The following is an 8,781-nucleotide window of genomic DNA, read 5'->3' on the forward strand; positions in this document are numbered from 1 at the left end:
GCTTCTCACCCCCTCCGATTTTCATTAATGAAAACCACAAGTTCTTGAACTTCATGACTTGTTTAGGGAAGAAATGATATGTTTGGGCACGGACATTTTTTAACACACATAATAAACCGTAATAACTTAGATAAGATGGAACACACCGTACCATTACAATAACTTAGATAAGTTCACGGACAGTTCACGGACACATGACGAAACACGACACGACACGACATAGAAAAGCAACAAAATAAAAAACGAAACATGACGAGCTTGACTCCGGGCTTGAACATCTTCATCTTGACCTCCTTCTTCCACCTTGGCCGCGCGTGCCCCTTCAACACCGTCTTCATCTTCACACCTCCTCCTCCTCGTCGTAGGGAAGGGAGTGCATCTGGCCTGGAGCGGGGAAGATGCGCTCGTAGTTGGTGTAGATGTTGTAGACGGTGAAGAAGATGGCCTCACAGCCGCACCAAAAGACTTAGCCGAGGAGCTCGCGCGCGTCAAACAGGTTGGTGAAGGTGACCGTGAGCAGTAGGAGGATGCCGCCGCGGTCATGAACCTCGTTGAGGGTGAACATCCTCGGCGAGCCCCATGGGAGGTGGGCATAGCCGGCTCTGAGGAAGGCGCGGGTGAGTTCGACGGAACCCCTCCACCTTGAAATAACCCACACACGAAGCTCCCTCTCCACGAGCACGCTCGGTGGGTAGCGCAGCTCCGGCACAACAGGCGGATGGTTGAAGGTCAGCCCGCTGAACTGCATCTTCACTTGGTCTCACTTGGGGAGGGCTCGGTCGCTTGGGTGTTTGAAGTTGGAGAGGATCGGATCTGGCTTGTGGGTGGGAGAGGAAGAGAGGCACCCCATTTATAGGCCTGTGGGTGAGAGAGGAAGAGAGAAAGGATGAGAACGGTGTGTGTGTGAATCCGGACGCGTGTGTGTATCCGTTACGTTTTGCACACTTAAATTTTTGCACGAAAACGATGCACGGGGCGCGTGCGTGCATCTGAATCACTGCATAGCTCTTTGATCGGGCGGTGCATGTGAATCACTGCCCTGAACCACTGCCCGGAACCACCTAGCCCGCCTCGCTAGCCTAGCTCGCCTAGCGTGCCTCGCTCGCCTCGCTCGCATGCATGCACGTCGCTGCCTCCATGCATGCAAGGCCTGGAAAGGCTGAGATGGGCTATTTACTGCGGTCTCAGGCCCAGACAAAGAGACGGACCAACGGTCCATCCAGCGCGCCCGGTATTTGTTAAAAAACAATCTTCCAGTCAATCAGATTGCATCTCGTGGATCGCCCCCCTCCTCCCCGCAGATTCCTTCTAGAAGGGTTAGATCGACTGCCCTTGATCGCCGCTAGGGTTAGATGAACGGTCCTTGTTCAGCGCTAGGGTTAGCGGGGTTTGGGAGGGGTTTGGAGCAGTCAAAGCTATGTTTGACCAGATTTCAAATGAGCATAATAAATTAAATAAAAATCAGAAAAATAAAAAACCTGCGCACATAGTCTTCTTATGTCATATACTAACGATTTAAGTTGATAAACAAGTTTTACATACATTTAAATGATAAGTTCATGTGTATTGTATGATATCTCGAGTATCTCAAACTCTCTTGTATGAAGTGAAGAGAAGTGTTTTGGGGAAATGAACATGAAAATTTCAAAAAACTCACCACAACTTCATTTTGGAGTGACTGAGAAGGATCCATGCTTAGTTTTTCATTTTGATGTTTTACACTTGTTTAAATCTTGGTCAAAGTTAAGTTTGACCAGAATTCAAATGAGCAAAACAAATTAAAAAAAATCAAAAAATGGAAAAACCAGCGCACATAGTCTGTACATATAGAATATATGTGTCGGAAAGTTATTTGGTTGATTTAGACAAGGTCGAAAAAAACCTTGCTTAGAAATGAGGTCGTTTACCCTACCTTTGGACCCCTCTTTTTAGCACATTTTTCATGAAAATTTCAAAAACCTTACCACAACATTATTTTGGATTGACTAAGAAGTATCCAGGCTTAGTTTTTCATTTTGATGTTTTAGACTTGTTTAAATCTTGGTCAAAGTTAGGTTTGACCAGAATTTAAATGAGCAAAACAAAATTCAAAAAAATCAAAAAAGGAAAAACCATGTGCTCATTCAAACATCATCCAACAGATATTTAAACATCATGTCAAACATACTTCTAACATAGGTCCAACATCATCCAACAGAAATACAATATGTCAAGTGATAAATGTTTCATAATACAACATCATCCCTTATTCATAATGTTTCATAATTATTCATAGATAGTGTTGGGGCTTCTGTCTGTTCCTTGAGCTTGTTGCCATCACTTTGCTCCTCGTGCATCTTGTGCTCATTGTTTCTTCTCTTCTTCTCTTGGTTGTCGGTACCTTGCGCGTCTTCTTCAAACCTACCATAGAGCTGTGCAAAACATAAACGGTAATGAGATCATGTCAAGTGATAGATGTACAGTAGTGTTTGACCCTTGCAAGATTTACATACCTAGCAGAACTCACAACAACAGAAGGTTGGTCACCATTTGGAGCCTCACTTGGATCATCATTTGGAGCCTCACTTGGATCACCATGATCACCATTTAGAGCCTCACTTGGATCATCATTTGGAGCCTCGCTTGAATCATTATTTGGAGGATATTTTGGATCATCGTCAAAATCATGCGGCTGTTGACCATCATCATTTGGAACCTCGTCAAAATCCTCATCTGATGCAACCGGCTGTTGACCATCATTTTTATCATCTGTTGAGGCAACCGGCTGCTGACCAACATTTTCATCGAAGCCTTCATCGAAACTCTACTTACCAAAATGACCAGACCCACCACACCTTGTGCACTTATGCTTCCTCGCTCCAAGTCCAGCTCCTTCGCTGCGAGGTCTGATTCGACTCTTACTTGGTCTACCTGCTGCTCTCTTTAGAATTGGAGCGCAAAGCTTGAATCCAGGGTCCACCATATCCCATTGTTGTTTTCCCTCCATAGCAGGCAAGGCATAAGCATATGTGGCTTTGAACCTTACAACAAAGTAGTAATCATGCACATACTGTTGTATGTTCCCTGCTGGACCTAGGAGAGAAGTGATGAAAAACAAGGCATGAATGCATGGCAACCCAGTTATCTGCCATTGGCTACATCTGCAAGTTCTAGCTTCTAAATCCACTGGATATCTCCATTCCCTCTTCTCTTTATCCAAATATGATATCTCTGCTGTGGTACCCAAGCAAAGAGTCGTGTTCATTTCCAAACCTGTTGTCTTCTGCTTCAGTTCATTCATCACGGTAGGGATGATAATGTGGCCCATCAATTTTGCCTCAGCTATTCCTGCACGATAATGAAATTTCTGCATGTATTCTATCCTTATCCTGTCAAGCAAATCCACCACATAATGACCCTTTAGTTTCCGGATCGTTGAGTTGAAAGACTCTGCTAGATTATTGTGCACATAGTCAACTTTGCTCGCTTCACTGAATTGGCTTTTGGCCCATAACTTGGAGTGGTGTGTTTCCAAGTATTCTTTCACTTTGGGATTCATGTATAACTGCCTCAAGTGGTAGTTGTGCTTCTTCACACTGCATGTCAAAGATGCTGGCCATAAATTGCCGGTATACACCTTTCCTTTGAATTTCTTCATGAAATTTGCAGCAAGGTGACGCATGCATTCCCTATGCTCTACTCCAGGGAACACATTGTCCACGACCACTTCTAAACCTTTGCAGGCATCTGTATGAATGACCAATCCATTGGGATGTGCAATAGCCCGGCGGAGATTATGCAAAAACCAAGTCCAGCTCTCCTCAGACTCTGTCTCCAGCACACCATAGGCAACTGGAAATACAAAACTATGTGCATCAACTGCACAAGCTGCTACTAACTGTCCTTTAAACCTCCCTGTGAGAAAAGTGGCATCAATAGCCAAATAAGGCCTGCGGCCTGCCAAAAAACCCCGGCGACAAGCCTCAAAGCAGACAAAAACCCTCCTAAAGAATTCCTTGGTCTTTGTCACTCCCCTGAATGTGTACTCCACGGTGTGGTGATCAATATCTACAATACTACCTGGGCTTGTCCTCTCCACTTCACCTTTGAATGAATACAACAATTAAAAACTTTCCTGCCAGTTACCATAAATAGAATCCATAGCATGTTGTTTACCATTGAACAACCTCATGTATGGTAAATCTATCTTAAACTTATCTTTGATGTTCTTCTGCAATTCCTTTGGACCCACTTGCTGGTTTTCTTTCACCCACTTTACTTCTTCTGCCACCCATCTTGACTTGGCTCTACTGATTGTATCCTTCCTAAGGGTTGATTCCTGGCATGTGTGCTTAAAAGGGTTCACTTTGACCTGAACATTAGTGCTATTCCGCATTTTAGATGCAAGCAGCCTCCATGGACAACCTTCAGTCGGACAGTGCACTCTGTAACGTACTTGATCGCTCTTGTCAACTTTGAAAGTATGTTCTACCTTGATGCAGTATGTCACAAGTGCATTTCTACACTCATTCATGGATGCAAAAACTATACCTTCTTCCATATGAGGGTTCAAAGGGTCCCATTCAACAACTGCAAGGTCTTCGTCCTCACCCATCGCATCATCATCCACACGGACTGCATTGTGAGCCTCATCTTGGTTTTCAGTCCGAGGTGCCCATCGTAAATTCCGAATAACATCAGAATATAGCTTCTCTTCATCAACCCCAGAATTGTAGCCATCAGGCTCCACTTCAAGGGGGACCCTACTGCTGTTGCCCACACTTGTCGAGCCACCACATCGTCGTGCACCAACTGAACTGTTCTGACTAGATATGCCATTACGACGACTTGGTTCTCCCCGAGATGTTGCACCCGCCATCCTAGGTCCAAATGCCTGCTCAAGCACATCAACTTGCAGCCTCACATGAAAATTATCTTTCTCTTTATGCCTAACAAACATGGTAGCTAGCTCTTCATCATTACTAACTGTCACCCAATTCTTTTCCCCATCATAGTATTTGTATACCACTTCATCAAGCAAACCCCAAGGATATTGGCTACAAATTACCTCCCCAAATTGTCTGAAACTCCAATTACTAGCCATTGGCAACCGATAATCAAAACCTCCTTGGTATTTCTTCTTATCCTTTGCATCGAACATGTACCGGTCCCTTCTAATGTGCACCATGAAAGCAAACCGCAACTCCATCCTAACCAGCGAAAAACAGAGACGCAATCAGCACACTAATTGGGCAAACCTACTCGAATCGAGTGTTCAAATGCACAACTAAGCTCAATCTAAACAAGAGGCGAGACTTACCCCTCGGGAACCCAGTCGTGGACGCGGCGGATCTCCGGCCCGATGCCTGCCTCGCCAAATACTCCGGGGTCGCCGCTGCTCACCATTTCGCCCTAGGGTTCTTCCTCCTAGTTGCTGTGCTCACAACCACTAACGCCGGCGGACGGAATGGACTCAAATATGGCCGTTTGGCCTCGTCATAGTTGTTGTGCTCGGACTAGGGGCAAAACTGAGGACAATTCGCATCTGAGGGCAAAACTGAGCACATGGACACCACTGAGGGCAAAAGGATAATTAACGCTAAAATATATATCTCGTCAGGCTAGTTAATTTACATGTGTCATTTGTATTTCAGCGTGCTGACCTCGAAGCATTAGAAGTGAAGGAACGAGACCCAATTGACGAGGGGGGGGGGGGGGGGGGGGGAGGGGATACGTGCACTTCATCCAGATTGTAGAGAGGAGGAGGATGTGTATCTTTGCGCCCCATTGGAAGCTAATGACTTGGGTAACTATCCTTTAGCTTTATGCTGTTCAGATTGATAGTTTTCTGCAGTTATTTTTTTATGCATCTCTACTTCTAATACACTTTCCCTGTTTTATAAGGTTTCTGCTATGGATGCAAGGACCGTGCAAAAGAGCTAATGCATCCCACTAGCGGTGGCTACTTGGGTGGGCACAAGGATGTTGTTTTCCCCTTCAATTACGAAAGTGATGAAGAAAGCGGGGACGAGACCTGATTTCGTTTGGTTTGGATTAGTTTCTTGTGTTGGCCGCAATGTGATGTGCTAGTGGTTGCGAATGACAAAAATGGTGTGGTGGATTGTGACAAGGTCTCGCTAAGTACTGGCATCTCGTTTGCACAAGGATGTGAACTTGTTAGTACTGGCATCAGAATTTTAGCCTACCCATCAGCCCTATTAACTGGGATATTTGTTCTCTAATGGCTGTAACTTTTTCTAATGTAATATATATCCGTACACTTAGACAACCACTCCTAATTTGTGCTGCAGGAGTTTGTCCTGAATTCAGTCAGTCGAGTTGATCTCACCGAATTGATGAGCTAACTGTGGCATGGAATCTTCTGCGCATCAAACCGTAATAATACCAACAAAAAGTATTTGAATTATCACTTGGATTTCATTGTCCATATAAAGATTATAGTGCCTGCATTTACTTGATATGATCTGCAAACCATGCACTACTAGTTGGCATATATAGCAGACAATGGAACAAAGATAGACAAGGACTTGAATTTCACATGGGTAGTCTTGTTGATAGAATTTGTTTGGTCTTGTGCACATGGAGCCTTCACTTGGATCCTCCTCCCAGGAACACCACTAACAAGAACTTTGGTGCTCAGCGTTTGTCAATCTTTGCTCAAGACCAGGGGCTGGTGGTCAGTGCAGCGTGGGTGGGGGGCTCGGGCGACGCGGTGTCCCTGTAAGCTGCCATGCCCAATCTGGGGGCTTCTCTACTCCCACAGGTGCGACGGCTCGCACGGACCGGCGGCCGGCGGGCACCATAGCCTGTGATTGTTCTGCCGTCCCTTGTAAACAAATACTATCTTCTTGCTATAAAAACATGGCACGCTCTCAAAAAAAAAATACAAATGATAAATACAACACATGTGCGTGGCATGAAGCATTTCAGCCCTAACGTTTTTTACAACTAAACTTGTCATCCAAAAAACCCAAAAAATACTGAAACTTGCCATCTGAAAAGAAATTTGTCATGCTTGACAACTAAAGTAGTCATCCTCGCGTCACTAAACTTGTCATCAAAACGTTCAGAGTTGTCATGTGTTCGTGCCACACGAATGGCACTTATCAAGGTCAAAAAGAAACAGTAAAACAACAATTTATAATGATACATCATCCTCCATTCTAACTTATTACCACAAATCATCAAACGAAATTGTCACAAGCATGATTCTAGTCAACATTACATTTTTATTTTTGATTTTTTTGAGGCATCTAGTCTAGTTATTATATAACACTATTAATAAAGATACATATGCTTGGGCCCCTACTTGTCACAGCCTGCTGTCACCAAAGCACTCCTCCTTACGCACTCGGCATATTGCAGCTCTGTCTTGTTGGAAACATATATTGTAGATTCAATCAAGAAGGCAATCATCATCACTGTCCTCCTCCACGTAAGGAAACGGCACATCCTCGAGTCCACCCAAGTAGCCACCACATGTGGGATGCCTGAGCTTCCTTGCATGCTGATTGCACCCAAAACAACAACCTTCACGCGAGAAAAATATGTACTGTATATATTAGTATATATGCTAACAAAAAGTCAAGACAATTAGAGCAAAAGCGAAATAGTTACCAGAGTCCGTATCTTCCAAAGGAGTGCAGAGAATAACATGCTCTTGCAAGAAGCAACCATGGAGCATCTCAGCAAAGAACAAAGTGGGCCTGCCATCCACACCTTTTGCAACAAAGTTGGAATGCACATATCCTGCTGCAACTCCACCAACTAGATTCCTTTCTTTCTCTTCCACAAATTCCAAGTCAGTAATCTGAAATATAACAACAGTCGAGCACTTATTAATATATACGGTGGCTAAGAGGAATGGAAGGAAACATAAATATTTTGATTATGATATTTTTGGACATGCCTGCATATTGTTTCGCTTGGCATATGTGTTGAGCGCTACAACCAAGCTCTTGCGGTTACGCTCTTGTTTGCGCTTCATCAGCTCCTCGGGGGCGGTGACTTGGGCCTCAGGCTCATGTGGCGCTCGGCGCAAGCAAGCCAAAAATCCTGGAACTCATGAAACTCTTTTAAAGCGGAACCATCCAATGTCTGTAGTGTGTCAAAGTCGTTACTGCATGCATGAAAAAAAGACAAATTAGTATGTAACCTCAATTAGTTGTAATGACACAGGTTGCCTGAGCTGATATATTACTCCGTGGTTGTTTAATTTGAACTGCAAAAACGTCTTACATTTAGGAACGGAGGTACTACATTACTACACCAAAATACTACCTACTAGTGTGAGTTTTAACACCTCCAGTCCGAAAATGTAAAGCTTATTTTGTTTGGTGAAAATCAACCAAAATTGAATCTACTGGCATTCACTTTATGCCATATGTCCATCAATCTCTTGAATGCATCTTCTGATATTATCGATTCTTTCTTTTATACTGTATACAAGTTCAAAACATGCAGGCACGATAGTCACAAAGGTTGCATTAAAATGTCTGCATACGTACATGGTAATTTCTCCATATATCGACGACATGGCCACCGATGGATCTACCGCTCCTGCATCAGATCAGATATATAATTAACAGCAGGAATTAACTAGATGTGTCAGCACGCTAGGCTAATCCACGCCACACATCGGGTGAATCCACCTGTGTAACTGGAGAGATGCTGTAAATCAAAAGGACGGGCGGCGTTACCTGTAACTGGGGAGATGCAGGGAAAGGGTGCGTGGCGAAGAAAAGAGGAGATCGCCGGCGATGAGATCAAATCGCCTCTGCC

At 44.2% G+C, this 8,781-nt stretch overlaps 1 pseudogene; it reads right to left on the bottom strand.

The window, feature by feature from the left end:
• Positions 1-7,108: 7,108 nt before the first annotated feature.
• On the bottom strand, positions 7,109-8,025 carry LOC123106427 (uncharacterized; annotated as a pseudogene).
• Between the last annotated feature and the right edge of the window lie 756 nt (positions 8,026-8,781).

This window comes from Triticum aestivum, chromosome 5A (assembly GCF_018294505.1).
Source record: "Triticum aestivum cultivar Chinese Spring chromosome 5A, IWGSC CS RefSeq v2.1, whole genome shotgun sequence".
In the NCBI taxonomy this organism is placed as follows: domain Eukaryota; kingdom Viridiplantae; phylum Streptophyta; class Magnoliopsida; order Poales; family Poaceae; genus Triticum; species Triticum aestivum.